We start from the raw sequence: 17,628 nt of genomic DNA, 5'->3' as shown, positions 1-17,628 counted from the left end.
CACATTTTTTAAAAGTTTATTTTAGAGACTGGAGAGATGGCTCAGTGGTTAAGGACACCAGCTACTCTTGAAGAGGACCTGAGTTTGGCTCCTAGCACCCACATGGTGGCTAAAAACTGTCCGTAACTCCGGTTCCAGGGAATCTGATACCCTCTTCTGACCTCTGCAGGCATTGCATGACATGGATGCACTACATACATGCAGGCAATACACTCATACACATAAAAATAAATTTTTTAAAAAAGTTTATCACTTAGCACATGTAGGATAAGTTTTGATGCATTTTTTAATGTATATGCATGTATTGCCTGCATGTATGTAAGTGCACCTGTGTTGTGCATTGCCCTCGGAGGTCAGAGGAGGCTGTCGGATCCCCTGGGACTGGAGTTACGGACAGTTGTTAGCTGCCATGTGGGTGCTGGGATTCGAACCTGGGTCTTCTGCAAGAGTAGTCAGTGTTCTTAACTGCTGAGCCATCCCTCCAGCCCCGTCTTGATGCACTTTTACCCACCATCCATTGCCCATCTTTCTTGCTTCCTTCCACCCCTGGTCCCCAGTGCTGGGGATCAAACTCAGGGCCTGGTGCAAGCTAGGCAAGCGCTCTACCACTGAGCTATCTCGCAGACCCTCCTTGCTTCTGATAGGTAGCTAAAAGTCCATTAATTTTATTTGTTGGTGGTAGACAAAGGCCCATGTATCCCAGGTTAGCTACGAACTTGCTATGTAGCTCAGGATGACCTTGAACTCCTGATCTTTCTACTTCCCACCGTCCGAACCCTGGGATCACAGGCATGTGCTGCCACACCCAGCTCACAATTCCACTGTTAAGTACTCTCCTAACATCAGCTCCCAGTCTAGGAGAAAAGAGGCCTCAGTAGGTGTGCTGACTGACACCGCACAGGTATCTTCGAAGTAGGTCAACTCAGCCTCTGTTCACCTGCATTTTTAGAGCTTAGTCAGAACAGGTAACCTGTTTCTGATCACCAGCAGGAAAAGGTGTGGTGGAATTGAAAAGTAGATACCTGACTTCTACTTCAGGGGTAACACCCATAAGGTGTCCAAACACCTTAATCACTTCCATTTTGTTTGCACCACTCCCTTTAGGTGAAACACTTCCTCAGGTTTCCCCCAAATAAGCCAGTGTCAAAGTGCTCTAAAAGTTTCTTCCTGACCCCTTGTTTCTGACAGTCATCTCGCACGTTGTTGACGACTTCCAATCCCCTCCGGCACAGGGAGGGCACTGTTGCCTCTTTAGGAGAGCAGACTGCGGCTTGGTTAAGGGATCATAAAAGAACTCTGCATAACAAACTAATGAACCCTAGGAATTCGTGCTACCTCATGAGAAATGCAACTTCCGGGGAGGGAACTGGCAAGGGAAACAGCAAACCTCGGTTGGAGGAGGGCAAAGGGTACCACTGGGCTCCTTCATAGACCTTGAAAACACATGCGCATCAATGCCAGGTGATACTGTTTTTTTCATTACATGGTCATTACCATGTGGGGATGTCACTATGGTTACCTTTCTTCCTTGTCAAAAGAACTATAATGCTTTTCCATCTACCATGTTTTCTTCTCTGAGGCCAGGAAAATACTTCAGTGTTTACACCCGTACCTATTTCCTTGTACTTTCTGGCACACGGTTACTCAGTCTCTCCATCTTTGCACAGCCCTGTTTACTTACCCACTTCTGTCATTACCCACTAATCTTCCTGATCCCTGCTCATGCTATTTTGTTTTGAGTCCAGAAACACAGACCTGACCTCACCATTGATTCATGATTACCCAACTGAGAGTCACTGCTAATTGGGAATGAGTTTATCTGTGAAAAACGTGTCCCTTGGTTTAAAAAACAGCCCTCACAGAACCATGAGCACCTGTTCTGTGCAATGCCCTGCTGAACAAAAGAAACTTCCGACAGGAAAAAGAACACTAAACCCCAGCCCTGTAAGATCTGGGTTCTAATCCCAGGCCTGTCACTGACAAATCGTGCTAGCTTGGGCAAGCACGCCTCCTGCCTGTCGTTTCTTCCCCACAGAAGGACTGAGTGCACTATGGCCCACCATCCCTGTTTACCCAGGGGTCCTAGTTTTAGCACTGAAAAGTTCTATGTCCCTGGAAACTTCTCAGACCCAGCTAAGCTAGCATGAGTAGACTGAGATCCTTCTGGCTCTGATTCTTGTGGGTCTAACATGGGCCCAAGGAACTTCCCAAGGCACGTTGTATGTTGTATATACCACCGAGAGTGTGCACAGGAAGGGAGTTTGGTATTTCTATGCAAAGAACATGGAAAGGTGCTTTGCCTCCTGACCTCTGACTCACGTGGGGCTGCTGTAGGACACCATTTCTAACATCTCACAGAAAGAGGTCAGCTGAGAATGGACTGTTTGGACAAGTGGCACCCTTGCACAAAAGAAATTCAAAACCAGTTGACTAATGAGTTTGTAGCAAATGTTGAGGCTGTGGGCACCTTTGCAGGTGAGCGAGAGACCCCTGAAGCTCCGTCTACAACTGACTGGCTCCTTGGCCATCACCCCAGTGAAGGCTCCTTCCACAGCTCAGACTGTATTCAAAGCTGGCTTGGCAGTAAGGCTTTCAGCATCCCGGATAGGGATTTATTCCAGAATGAGAAGAAACGAGTCAGCTATCTGAAAAAGTCCTTAAAGGCAAAACAGACACACAGAGCGAGCCTTAGACTGTTGACTCTGTTGGCCTATTGACACGACCTTCAGGAAAAAGATCTCCGGCTATCCATCCAGAAACAAGGGGAAGAAGAGCCAAAGTCAGTTCTGAGCAGTCTTACCACACGGCAAGGACTCGTAGAGCTGCCAGCGGCCGTTAGTCGACTGAAGGACATGCAGCTTACAAATTGAGATTTAATTTAGAAGCGAACTTCATAATCACCTTGTTCGTTTTCTTTGTGCCTGATTTCATTTTGGCTTTCTGCTTAAGTCAACTCCTATTTCAATCTCACCTCATAGAATAAATTTGACCCAACTGGCTCCTTCTCAGGCACTCCTTCAGGAGAGCGCGATCCAAACACAGCCCCATGATTACTGAGCCGTGCTAGAACCCTCATGGGGAAAGTCAAAGAACCAAGTAGCAAATCTAAGAGCTTCTGTAACTCAGCATATTAAAGCACAGCTATTTAAAGTCTCTTTCCACTCTTGACCAATCAAAAATAAAATAAAAATCAAGTCAAGCTGGTTCAAATACACAGTAAAATCAATCCAGTTAAACCGGTTAGTAATATTTTCCCTAACCAAATATACCTTTTTTTTTTTTTAGCGGTAGTATCTCAAGCTGTTAGTTAACAAAGGAAACTTTAGCCACCAAAGTCTGTGAGTTAATTATCAAATGAAAATTTCTGTTTACACATAGCCAAGATCTAGTCTCACGAACATCTGTAGAGGGTATCAGGCTAATGTGGGAGACACGGGCTAAGTAAGAACACTCTAGGCATGCAACCTTAAGTTCCTTCAGTTGAAGAGTAGTCTAGGTTACCAAATGGAGTGTGAAGTTATCGAAAGCTACGCATGCGCAGGCAGGCAAGCGACTTTCTCATAATTGGCAAGATTGGCCCGCCTTCCCTGTCCCCTAGCCTTTGAGTTTGTTAATTCCTCATCCGCGGAGTTGAGGTGATGTGCAAAGCAAGTTTTCTTCAAATCCCACTTCAGTCAAGTTTCTGGCAAGAAGTTGATGACCCCAAAGAAGTCCAGTCAAAGCCTGAAGTGGCCCCGTGTGTATGGGACTCTCCAAGTTTATGGTGCAGTGCTGCCCCCTCCCCGACCCGCCGCCCCACACTTGGGGCCAACCTCTGAGCACACACTGTGCCAGGCACAATGATCTCTGAGGTGCACCAGCTTCAGTCCATCTTACCGTCCTCAGAGACGAAGACAGTAGATCGTGAGTTCATGAGGAAGGCTTGTTTTTGCCAGGACCATCTTGTGTTCGCTTGCTTGCTTGTGTTTTGAGATGAGGTCTCATGTGGCCCTGGCTACATGACTGGCTCTGAACATCCTCCATCTTCTTGCCTGCCTCTTTGCACTGCTGCACCTGGCTTCATGTAGAAGCCCCAAGTACTATAGGCCACTTCATCCTGGGCCTAGGAAAGCAGGTTTATAGCCTCAAGTTATTCTTTCTGATGTTACTTTTTATTTCTCTCTTTGCTCCCTCCAAATCTAGTAAAGAGGCATATAAGGCTAGCTTGTGGCCACACTGGCCAGAGACCAGGGGCAAAGATCTGTCATAACCAGAAAGATGGCATTTGTTCGGAGCCCAAATGCTACAGAACAGGCATGTATTATTATTATCATCATTATTACTATTATTATGATTATTTAGACAGTGTCTCACTAGGTAGCCCTGGCTAGCTTAGAACTTACCATGTAGATCAGGCTGGCCCGGAACTCACAGAGATCCACCTGTTTCTGCCTCCTGAGTTCTGGGATTAAAGATGTGTGCTCCACATCCAACTAGACATGTGGTATTCTTGCTGCAAACAAAAACCTTAGTACACCAGGCTGGGACCAAAAAGTAAGGTGCAAGGGCTGGATCGCTCTGCCCCCAAACAGGAATAGTTTTCAGTGTTTCCAAATTTCCCAGAACTTTTTTCCTCCTTTGTTGGTGATTTAGCCTGTTTGTTCTGAAGGTCCTGTGGAGTCCTGTTTGCACTACTTGACTGAAAGGAACATCTTCAACTGCCTTCTGAAGGCACAAAGATAAGGGTTAGCAAGTAAGCAGAAATGATTTAAATATTTCATCGTGTTCTATTCTTGAATATATGGTTTTGGAGTAGTTAGATATAATTTTTTTTGAGACCATGACTCACTAATTGGCTTGGAAGTTGCTTTGTAGACCAGGTTGACCTTTAACTCACAGAGCTCTGCCTGCCTCTTGAAGGCATGCAACCATCATTCCCAGATGATTAGGGAATTCCACAGATGGATCATTGTGCCCTTCCCATTTTTAGGTGTTGCTCACCAGACACACACACACACACACACACACACACACACACACACACACACGTGATTATTTTAAAGCAGAATTTTTATTATTTATTTATTCTTTTGACAAAGGGTCTCCTGTAGCCACAACTGGCCTAGAACTATGTAGACCAGGATGTCTTTGATCTCACAGAGCTCTCCCTGCCTCTCCCTCCCAAGTGCAGGGACTAAAGGTGTCCACCACCACACCCATCTCTAAATAGCAGAATCTTCTGCTATGTATTATGTATTAAGTATTGTGTTTGAGGCCAGCATGGTCTATAGGAAACTGTCAAAAAAAAAAAAAAGCATTACCTTCTGAAAATATTGATTGGCTTGTCTGTCCCCCATGTGAAAATCCTGGAGGAGGGAAAGTCATTTTTCTTTTTTTAGCGGGGGGGGGCTTTTTTGAGACAGGGTCTCCCTGTAACCCCGGCTGTTCTGGAATTCACTAGGTGGACCAGGCTGGCTTTGAACTCCCTCTGACTGCCTCTGTCTCCCAAGTGCTAGGATTAAAGATGTGCACCACTATGCCCCATGGGAAATACATTTTTCTTTGGAGGTGTGAATCAATGATTTACTAAAATAAAAAAATTAAAAAAAAATGAAAGCCAGGAGTGCTGGCACACACCTTTAATTTCAGCAATGGGGAGTCAGAGACAGGTGAATCTCTGTGAGTTCCAGCCTAGCCTGGTCTGTATAGCAAGTTCTAACCTAGCCAGAGCTACACAGTGAGACCCTGGCCAATAAACAATGAAATTTTAAAGAATATTTTATTTATTATTTTTATTTTTTGTGTATGAGTGTATTGCTTGCATTGTGTAAGTGAACCCTCTGGGTTTCAATTTTTAAAAATAATTCATTAAAAATTTTCTTGTTTTTTTTTTTTTTTTGGTCTTTTTTAGACAGGGTCTCCCTGTAGCCCCAGCTGGCCTGGAACTGCTATGTAGACCAGGTTGGCCTTGAACTCACAGAGATCCGCCTGCCTCTGCCTCCCGAGTGCTGGGATTAAAGGCATGTGCCACTACGCCCGGCCCCGGTGTTTTATTTTTCATCGTTGGATTTGTTTGTTTTTGAGACAAAGTCTCAAGCTTGCCGTGTAGCTGAGGATGACCTTGAACTCCTTTCTTTTCTGCCTCTACCTCCTGAGTGTGCCACCACACCTGGTTTTTGTGGTACTGGGGATCAGACCCAGGGCTTCATGCATGTTAGTCAAGCACTCTACCAACTGGGCTATCCTCAACTCCCAAACAATTGGGACTTGAAGCGAGGACTAGAGAGTCAAACAAACAAGGTGGAAATAACGATCAACAGATACATGGAATTTTAAAAATATTTTATTTATTATTTTTATGTGTACGAGCGTATTGTCTGCATGTACGTGAGTGCACCGGTGTTGTGCAATGCCGCGGAGGTCAGAAGAGGGCTTCGGATCCCCCTGGATCTGGAGTTAAGGACGGTTCGTAACCACCATGTAGGTGCTGGGAATCGAACACGGGATCTCTGCAAGAGCCGTCAGTGCTCTTAACCGCTGCGCTCTCTCTCCAGCCCCCAGATATATATGAATTTTTAATGCAAAGCCATTTACTATTGATCTGGATGTATTTTTACATTTGAGTTCAATGAATCCTACAGCTGCATTTGGGGAAGGTAAACACGGCCCTTGCTCTGCTGTAAATGCTGATTACCAAGCCCTCTTTCCATGTTACATCTTTCTCCGAATGACAAAGGCTTTCTCCTTGACCAAACTACTTAGACTTCTCTGAACCCTCTTTTTGACAAGGACCTTGACATTTAGACATCTGTGACTTGATTTGTGTCATTCAGTTTTAACAAAAACTTTGTCAAGTCATTGTAGTGGGAATTCCCTAGTCTCGATACCTGCTCATCCTCAAAATCTGATTAAATTTCTCATTCTCCATCAGCCCTGCCATGATATCCGACCTGCCCAGCCTGCCATCAGCAAGAATCTGCTGAATTAGTTCAGCCACAATCCTTTTTTCTTTTGGTCTTTTGAGACAGGGTATCCCTGTAGCCCCAGTTAGCCTGGAACTTGCTATGTAGACCAGGCTGGCCTCAGTCTCACAGAGATCCTCTTGCTTCTGCCTCCCAAGTGCTGGGATAAAAAGGCCTGCACCACCATGCCCAGGAGGTTTTCATTCTTAAAAATAAGGAGGTTTGGGGCTGGAGAGATGGCTCAGCAGTTAAGAACAATAACTGTTCTTGCAGAAGACCCAGGTTCAAAACCCAGAACCCACATGGCAGCTAACTACTGTCCTTAACTCCAGTTCCAGGGTTCTGACAGCCTCTTCTGTCCTCCGTGGGCATTGCACGACACTGATGCACTTACCTGCATGCAGGCAATACATGCACACACATAAAATAAAAACAATAAAATATTTTTTAAAAATAATGAGGTTTAGCTGGGCATGGTGGCACACACCTTTAGTCCCAGCACCTGGGAGGCAGAGGCAAGTGGATCTCTGTGAGTTCAAGGCCAGCCTGGTCTACATAGAAAGTTCCAGGCCAGCTAGGGCTACAGGGAGACCCTGTCTCAAAAAATACCCTCCCCCAAAAGAGGTTTAGAATAGACTGCAGGTACTCCCAACACTGGGGAGGCTGAGGCAGGAGGATCACAAGGTGGAAGACAGCCTGGGCAGGTTTGAGGAAGTTTGATAAGATCATGCGTTTTTTTTCAGATTCACAAAGAAAAACCAGAGGTATTATAGGAGACAACCAGCTTACCAATGTGTGTGTATGTGTGTGTGTGTGTGTGTGTGTGTGTGTGTGTGTGTGTGTGTATGGATCTCATGTGGCCCAGGCTGACCTTGAATTTGCAATATAGTTGAAGATGACCTCAAACTTCTGATCCTCTTGCCTCCACATCTAGAGTCCTGGGATAATAGGTATGCCGCCTCACGCCAGGATCTAATTATATATATATTTAATTTTTCAAATTTATTTATTTTATGTATATGAGTGTTTTACCTGCATGTGTGTAAGTGCACTCATGTGTCCAATGCCCATGGAGACCAGAAGAGGGCATCAGGTCCCCTGGAACTGGAGTTATGGATGACTGTTAGCTACCATGTGGGTTCTGGGAACTGAACCCAGGTCCTCTGTGAGAATAGCAAATGATCTTAACTGCTGACCCATCTCTCCAGCACCCTAGTTTTCTATTTCAGTGAACAAGAACTTACACACACACACACACACACACACACACACACACACACGTCATTTACTATTCATATGAGACCAGGTAACCCTAAGAAAAAAGTAATTCAGATAGAATCTCAGAAGTTTCCTTTGGAAAATAACAGCTGCAAATCATCTTCACGTTCACTAGAGACCAGAGAAAATTGCTTTCGGACTGGCACTTATGTATCCCCATTTTATATATATATAAACATAAATACACACACACAGCAATATAGTTAATCAAGGTGAAAATCAAGATAGCAAAGGCCCTTTGATAGCCCTTCTGTCTCTCTACTGTGAACACAGAGTATTGACATTTTAAAGCAGGAAGGTTAACCTCAGTTACTTCAGGACTTTCCTTCTAATGATAAAGGCAGGCAAGAGCCTGGACCCACTGAGCTATCTCACCAGCCCAATTTTGGCTTATTTCACTAGGTTACTAGAATGTTTGTTATAAGACATCATGCAACCCGCTGTTACCTTTGTGGTCTAAAGTGTTCAGTAATCAAGCTGGATTCCTCCACAGACCAAAAGAAATGTTTGTGTCACTAAAGTGTTCTGAGAAATACCTTAATGTTTAAAATAAAATTTTTTGTTTAAATGTCTTACTTCATTTTCTAGCCAGGCGTGGTGGCACATGCCTTTGTTCCCAGCAGAGATGGGCGGATCTCTGTGAGTTCAAGGCTAGCCTGGTCTACCAGTTCCAGGCCAGCTGGGGCTACAAGAGACCCTGTCTCAAAAAGTCCAAACAACAAAACAAAACAAAAAAAGGATTGTTTCATTTTCTAAATTTTTAAATTTTCCAGCCCTTGTCAATTTTGTTTATACTAGTCTTCTAGAAATAAATAAGTTAAGTTGAAACAATTTAATAGGAGGAATTTCCCACAGGGACTTTTTTTCTTTTAACAAAATATTGAGGAACAAACCTCTGAGCTTCTGCAAGCCTTATAAAGCTAGTTGAAAAGTAATTCCATAAGGCTTATGAATGGAAATACAGTATCCAAGTCATATTCAATCACAAAATAAGCACAGTTTTTTTAAAGTAACAGTAATAATTGATAATAATAATAATAACTTCTTTGTCTTCAACAGACAGAAAAGTCTTCTATGCTCAAAGCATTTCATGAAATCTAATCCCAGCATGGTGACTCACACCTGTAATCCCAGTGCTGGGAAAGTAGAGGCAGGAAGATCAGGAGTTCAAGGTCATCTTCAGCTTTACAGAGAGTTCAAGACCAGCCTGGGCTAGTGAGACCCCATCTAAAAAAATTATAAAAGAAGGAAGTTGGGGGGGGATCCAAATGTTAAAATGTAAACAAGCAATTCCAGTTGCAGAATTGCAGCTGGAGTTTAGGAAGATCCTTAAGGAAGTGTGTGGTTCTGTGTATCCCATGTCCTTTCATGCTCTCTGAGGGGCAAATTACATTAGGGGCATGTGTGGTCTCATACATGTGTGGTCTGGCATGGAATAGTCTCTGTCAGGTGAAAGATTGTTGCTGCATCACTTTCTGTGCCCTCTCCCCAGAAACCCTTAATCTATTTACACAGCTTTTAACGTTAGTATATATCAGGGTTTGCTTCTTAGCTTCTTAGAGCAAGAGTTCCTAGTAAGCCAAAGGAAAGACTTATAAGGAAATAATTTGAATGTCAGACTCGTCCAAAGAAAGTTAACTTGTCTTTTCCCCTAATCCAGAGCTTCCCTGTGTGGACTGTATGTGTTCTCTCATCCTGGCTGCCCTGAACTTGTGCTATTCTTTAGCAAAAAAAAAAATTTTATTATTATTATTTTTTGTCTTTTTGAAGCAGGGTCTCCCTGTAGCCCCAGCTGTCCTGGAACTCACTATGTAGACCAGGCTGGCCTTGAACTCACAGAGATCTGACTGCCTCTGCCTCCCAAGTGCTGGGACTATAGGCGTGCGCCACTCACTCTATATAGTGAGTTCCAGGGCAGCCTGGGCTATAGAGATCTTGTCTCAAAAAACAATGAAGAATAGAAAAATATAGGGCCTGGAGAGATGGCTCTGTGGTTAAGAACACTTGCTGTTCTTCCGGAAGACCCAGGTTGGATTCCCAGCACCCTTACAGCAGCTAACAACTGTCTATAACTCCAGTTCCAGGGGATCCCACACCCTCTTCTGGCCTCCACAGGCACTGCAATAACAGGAGTGCACGCACATACATGCAGCACTACACTCATACTCATGAAATAAAAATAAATAAAAATTTAAAAAAGAATATAAATGCCCGTACCTTTAATCCCAGCACTCAGGAGGCAGAGGCAGGCGGATCTCTGTGAGTTCAAAGCCAGCCTGGTCTACATAGTGAGTTCCAGGCCAGCTGGGGCTACTGGGAGATCCTGTCTCAAAAAAAACCCCAAAAAATTTATTTTATTTTATTGGTCTTTTTGAGATTAACAGCATGCACCACCACGCCCGGCTTTACTATTTTATTTAAGTTATGTGTTCATGTATGTGTTTGTATATGGGTATGTGCAGGTGCCCATGGAGTCCAGAAGAGGGCATCATATGACCCTGTAGCTGGAGGTTAAGACTGTTGTGAACAGCCTGACATGGGGTGACTGAGAACTGAGTTCAGGTCCTTTACAAGAGTGTTTGTGCTCTAAACTTCTGAGCTATCTCTCCGGCCCCAGCTTTCTCCACTTTTAACATTTTGTAATCCAATTTGATTTTTAATTTTGCATAGTATACTATGAACATGTATTTTAGTCAGTCCGTTGATTTTTGGTTGAGTTTTCCATATCGCACAAAAAGCTGCGACTTCCTTTACATTTTCACGTCTCACATTTTCCCTTAGCGTCAATATCAGTGGAAGAAGCTCTGCATCGGAAGCTTATGTATTTGTGAGGATTCTGATACAAAGCGCTGAAAAGAATATCCCTACAAATGATATAAAAACCCCCACCGCAGGGCTCAGGATGTAGCTCAGTTGGTAAGAGTATTTGCCTAACATGCACAAAGCCCTGGGTTTCTTCTCCAGAGGCTGTAAACTAGCACTCGGGAGTGAAGGCAGAGGATTGAAAGCTCAGAGTCATCCTTGGCTACAAAAAAAGTTCAAAGGTAGCCTGGGATCCATGAGCCCTTGTCTCAAAAAGACAGAGAGGAAAAAAATGCCCATTTCATTGCAGTGACCAGGACTGAGTATTTTTTTTTTTAACATCAGTATCTATCTATCTATCTATCTATCTATCTATCTATCTATCTATCTATCTATCATCTATCACCTATCATCTCTATCATCCATCTATCATCTATCTATATCTATCAATCATCTATCTCTATCATCTCATCCATCTATCATCTATATCTATCTATCAATCATCTATCATCCCTATCATCCATCTCTCTATCTCTATCTATCTATCTATCTATCTATCTATCTATCTATCTATCTATCATCTAGCCAGTCAGCCAGCCATCATTTGGTGTTGCTGGGGATTGAACCCAGGACCTCACACACTCTACCACTGAGCTACACTCCCCATCCAGCACTATTTTGCAAACTTTGAACAGTTTGAGGATGGAACATTAGGGTCTCCTTTTCGTTTGCATTCCTTTGAGACAGGGTCTCCCTATAGCCCCAGCTGGGCTGGAACTCACTATGTAGACAAGGCTGGCCTTGAACTCACAGAGATCCCCTGCCTCTGCCTGACAAGTGCTGGGATCAAAGACGTGCGCCTCCGCGCCTGGCTTTGTTTGTATTTCTTTTACTGCTAGTGGGTCTAAACACTATCCTTTTGTTTGCAGGTTACTTTCACTTATAATATTATGTGCAAGCCGGGTGTGGTGGATAGCCACTGACTCTGCCTACACAGCTGTCTAGTTCAGCACTTGTAGTTCATCCAAGTAAACGCCTCTGAGTCTGGGAACCATGGTGTTAGGGATTCTCTATATGAATCATGATCCTCTGGGGAAATGGGCAGGCATTCTTAGTCTAAGCTCCAACTTTCTTTTTTTTTAATTTTATGTATATGAGTGTATTGCCTGCATGTAGGTAAGTGCACCCATATCATGCAATGCCCGCAGAGGACAGAAGATGCTGTTGGATCCCCTGGGGCTGGAGTTACGGACAGTTGTTAGCTGCCATGTTGGTGCTGGGATTCAAACCCAGGTCTTCTGCAAGAACAACCAGTGTTCTTAACCGCTGAGCCATCTCTCCAGCCCCATATTATTCAAGTTTTAAGAGAATGTAAACGTATTAATTATTGAAGTGCGTAATATTCCTAATTATCATTGCTGAGTTCTTTAAACATGGCAAATTTCTGACAGCCTGAGTAGAAAAATGAGATGAAGAAAGCAAGAACCCTAATCATGATCATTTTCACGGAGCATTTGACTGTCAGCTAGAGAAAATTCCTGCAGCGTGCCAGGCAGCAGGTGAGCATTCACTACAACCTTAGGTTCATTTCCAGAGGGCCTTTTTCTTAGCCAAATATTTCCCAAGATGCATTGTCACAGGTGCATCTGAGTCAGGCCAGTGCCTTCCCCGCTGCTCTTGGCATTTTTTTCTCAGTTGGTTTTCCACTTTTACTTCTGTTTTATGCACACAGCCCTTATCTTTTAGCTTTTCTTTTCAACCACTTCTTTTCCCCACTTCCCTTCTTTAGAAGTGCCTCTAGGCTTCCTGACTCCGGATTCAAAGATAATTATTGTAGTCAGTACTATTCACGTCAATGGTTGCATACAAGAGAATTTCAGTATCAAGGTCACAGGCAAAAGCACTAACCAAAACTGCAAAGAAAATGTGTGGGAGCCCTGTCACTCACTGACAGAGTGGTTGCCCTAGGGCACACCAGGCCTAGAGACCCTGACACCAAAATGAATGAAACCACAATAGCAGAAAACCCGGGGAGAGAAGAGACCGAGCTTGGTCAGGCGCTGGGACAGAGCATTGACTTTCCTTCCTGCAGAATTTCTTTGCTTGCTACCGTCTTGCACCCAACTGTTCCTCTTGGCCAATAGTCAATGAGAATCTACCACTAATTTGAAACAATAATTAAGGTGGTTCCCAGAACTCCTTCAAGTGTGGGTTTTCCTCAAATATTAACATTAAAAAAATTTTTTTTTGTCTTTTTGAGACAGGGTCTCCCTGTAGCCCCAGCTGGCCTGGAACTCACTATGTAGATCAGGCTGGCCTTGAACTCACCGAGATCCACCTGCCTCTGCCTCCCGAGTGCTGGGACTACAGGAGTGTGCCACCACGCCTGGATTAACATTTTAATATTTAACATTTTAGTAGTAGGGTCAAGAACTGAGTGTCTCCATTCACATCACATCAAACGGGTGCTGTATGGCGATCCTGCAGTGGACGCCATCACACGCCTCATCACTAGCAAGCGCACTCAGGTGCAAGGATCTTACTACTTCTCGGTAGGCTGCCAACCCCAGGCCATGATAGTGCTGCTCCGGTTTAGGCTGCAGAAGGTTTATCTGGGGGTGCTTATCAAACTGCAGATTCCTGAGCTTCACACCCAGAGAACCTGATTCAGCAGTTATCATGTGAGGTCCAGGAGTCTCTGAATTTACTATCACAACAGCTGCTAATACAGCTGGTCAAAAACACTAGGTAGTGGGTTTTAATAGTGACCTGAAGGCCAGCAATCCTTACTGGTTCTATTATCTCCCAATGACTGTTTTTATTTGGGTATTGGAGATTGAACAAGGAGCCCTGCATATGCTGCTACTGAGTTATGCCCCTAGCTCCATCATTACTATTTTGTTGTTGTTGTTTGAGACAGAGTCAAATTACGTAACCCAGGCTGGCCTCAAAGTCTTTTTAAAAAATTATTATTGTGTGTGTATGTGTGTGAAAGTATGGGCACATGCGTGCCACAGCAGGTATATAGGTGTCAGAGAACAACTTTTGGAAGTCAGTTCCTTCTTCCACCTTGAGCTCCAGGGGTTGAAGGCTGGTCATCAGACCTGCATTAGAAACACTTTTACCAGTGGAAGCATCTTGCCAGCCGTTGGCCTCAAATTCTTGACCCTCCTGCCTCAGCCTCCCAAGTGCTGGGCAACATCTGGCCCAGTTATTTTAATATTCATTTTAGTTTCTCCATTTTTAAATTTTTATTTATTTTTATAATTTTTATTTTATGTGTATGTATGTATTGCCTGCATGTAGGTAAGCACACCCATGTTGTGAAATGCCCGTGGAAGACAGAAGAGGCTGTCGGATGCCCTGGCACTGGAGTTATGGACAGTTGTTAGCTGCCATGTGGGTGCTGGGATACAAACCCGGGTCTTCTGCAAGAATAGTCAGTGTTCTTAACTGCCGAGTCATCTCTCCAGTCCCTTTTCTTCATTTTAAAAGCCAAGATTAGGCCAGGTGTGGTGGCGCACGCCCTTAGTCCCAACAGTCAGGAGGCAGAAGCAAGAGGATCTCTGTAAGTTCAAGGCCAGCCTGGTCTACATAGTGAGTTCCAGGACAGCTGGGGCTACAGGGAGACCCTGCCTCAAAAAGACCAAAACAAAAAAAACCCAAGATTAATCTGATCAGTCAAGGAGTCATCCTTGAGTTGCATAAAGATGAAGACAGTTATGTTGGCACACATTCCAGAAGTCAGACGCCACTGGCTCAGCAAAGAGAAATGTTCATTTCGTGTTTGTTTGGGTTTTGAATTCAAGTTTTGGTTTGTTTTATTTTAAAATTTTATTTATTCTTTTATGTGTATGAGTATTTTGCCTACATGTATGTAAGTGCACCCATGTCATACAATGCCCATGGAGGCTAGAAGAGGGTGCTAGAGCCCCTGAAACTGGAGTTATGGATGGTTCGTAGCCACCACATGGGTGCTGGGAAATGAACCCTTGTCCTCTGCAAGAGCAGCAAGTGCTCTTGGCCTCAGAACTGTCTTTCCAGCTTGTTTTGTTTTTAGCAAGGATCTCATGTGTTACATTGGCCTCAAACTTCTTAAGCAAGTGAGATGACTTTGACCGCCTGATCTTCCTGGGTTTAGGTGGTGATGGCAACAGAACCCACGGTTTCTTGCATGATAGGCAAGCACTCTTCCAACTGAGGTACACTCCCAGTCCCAACTGCATTTTTTAAATCAATGAGACAACTGCATACAAACAGTAAACCAAAGCCAAATAATGGGAATGGTGGGGGAAAGGGAGGAGGGAGACCACAATGATCCCACTCTCTAGTAAAGCTGCTCAGGCCTAAACCTTGTGCTGTGGCATGCCATTGCAGAGCACATCTCCCGACTAGGTCGGTGTTCTCTGGTCTATAGGTGTGCCCAGCCTATGTGGGTGTGGCAAGCCTGATAATTTCTAGAGTAGAAACATCAGCTAATGTTCCACAAACATCAGAAACCAGCTTGGCAAATAAATGTACAGGAACCTTACCATCACAACCAAATTCTTTTCTAAAATATGTTTACTTTTTAATTCTCTCTCTCTCTCTCTCTCTCTCTCTCTCTCTCTCTCTCTATCTCTTTTCTCTATCTGACTTAAACTCCCCCCCCCCCCATATATATCTCTCTCTCTCTCTCTCTCTCTCTCTCTCTCTCTCTCTCTCTCTCTCTCTCTCTCTCTCTCTCGTAAATGTTTATAGAGGCCAGAAGAGGAACTTGGTTCCCCTGGATCACGAGTTCCAGGCAGTTGTGATCCGCCCAGTTGTAGGTACTGAGAACAGGCAGTTGTGGTCAGCCCAGTTGTAGGCACTGAGACTGGAACTCCTGCAAGAGCGCATGTGCTCTGAACTGCTGAGACGCCTTTCTAGCCCCATCATGACTATCAAATTCTAACCTAAGGAAAAATATAAATGTAGATAAATTATACAATAAACAAAATATGTATGCTGTTGGTTATTCTCAAAGAGGAAGAAGGTTTCTAAGTTCCAGGCTGTTTTACTTTGTATGTCCAACGTGGCCACTCAGCTGTTCATTTTGTATCATTCTTTAAGTTGTTCATAGACACTTTTTGTTTTGTTTGTTTTTGAGACAGCCCAGGGTGGCCTCAAAATTATGTATTCAAACCTTACTTGGAACTCCTGATCCTCCTGCCTCTACCTCCAACCCTCAAACGTAGGATTGTAGGCATGTGCCATCGTACCTGGCTTCTTATATACTTTATGCAAGTTTTATATTTCATATAAAGCCCTTGAAACAACTTTTTCCTATACAAAGCTATATTTCAATTATGTTCATTTCAGTGTTATTTATAAGAACATAAAATGGAAGCACCCTATTTGTTGGAATGACTGAAGTAAGTACTAAATTCAACCATCTGATGAATAAAGTATTATTCAGGTATTTAAAATATGGGTATGTAGAAGTGAGAGCAAAAGCTTATAAGGTGTCAAAACCTGATGACTAAAATCTAGCAAGCACACGACGACCATCTAAAACAGCTGAATAAATGATGAGGCTGCTCTATAAGACTGGGGTTGGAACTCACAGGGACAATGCATGCTCGTGAGGTCCTGTGCTCTAGCCCCACCGCCTCATACACAGGCAAAAGTTCTGAGGGCTCCAGGGATGGCTCGGGGGTAAGAGCACTGGCTGCTCTTGCATAGGACCTGGGTTTGGCTCCCAGAACCCACATGGTGGCTAACAACTGTCTATAACTCCAGTTCCAGGGGATCCAACCCCCTCTTCTGGCCGGCTCAGGTTTGTATGCACATGGTGTACCTACACACGTGCAGGAAAACACTTATATACATAAAATAAAAATAAGGCAAAAAGAATGTTTTCAAAGTAAGCTCTTACCATCAGCTGTAATACATTTTCCCCCTTTGCTTAATTTTTCTAATTTTCCATAGCAATTTTTTGTTTCTTTGCTTTTCTTTTGCTATTTTGATTTTGGCTTTCAGAGACAGAGTTTTGCTGTGTTGCTCCAGCTGGCTTTAAATTCATTGTCCTTTAGTCTCAGCCTTCCAGGATTGGGCTCATTGGAACGCCCCACCATACCTGGTTTAATTATGTTGTTTTTAATAATTAAACATTTTATATATTTATTTTTTAATAAGCCAAGTGCGGTGACCCACACTTTAAATTTTTTAAAATTATTTTTATTTTATGTGTATGAGTGTATTGCCTGCATGTATGCGTGTGCACCCGTGTCGTCAAATGCTGTGGAGGTCAGAAGAGGCCTTTGGAGTCCCCTGGAACTGGAGTCAAAGAGGGTTATTAGCCGCCATGTGGGTGCTGGGAATCAAACGCCGGTCCTTTGCAAGAACAGAGTCACTGCCCTTAACCGCTGAGCCATCTCTCCAGCCCCTAATTAAACATTTTATTACCAAAAGAAAAAAAGGCTTTTAGGTGGGTATGGTGGAGCCTGTCTATAATCTTAGCACTTGGGAGGTGGAGGCAAGATCAGAGTTCAAAGTCATTCTCAGCTCTCAGCTACTTGGGGAGGCAGCCTGGAGATTCTGGATCTCAAAGAAACAAATAAAAAAAAAACCCCGGCTTTTCCAGAGA

Source organism: Nannospalax galili, unplaced genomic scaffold (genome assembly GCF_000622305.1).
Source record: "Nannospalax galili isolate Female #2095 unplaced genomic scaffold, S.galili_v1.0 scaffold1619, whole genome shotgun sequence".
Classification (NCBI taxonomy): Eukaryota; Metazoa; Chordata; class Mammalia; order Rodentia; family Spalacidae; genus Nannospalax; species Nannospalax galili.
Note: the sequence above shows the minus strand (reverse complement) of the source record.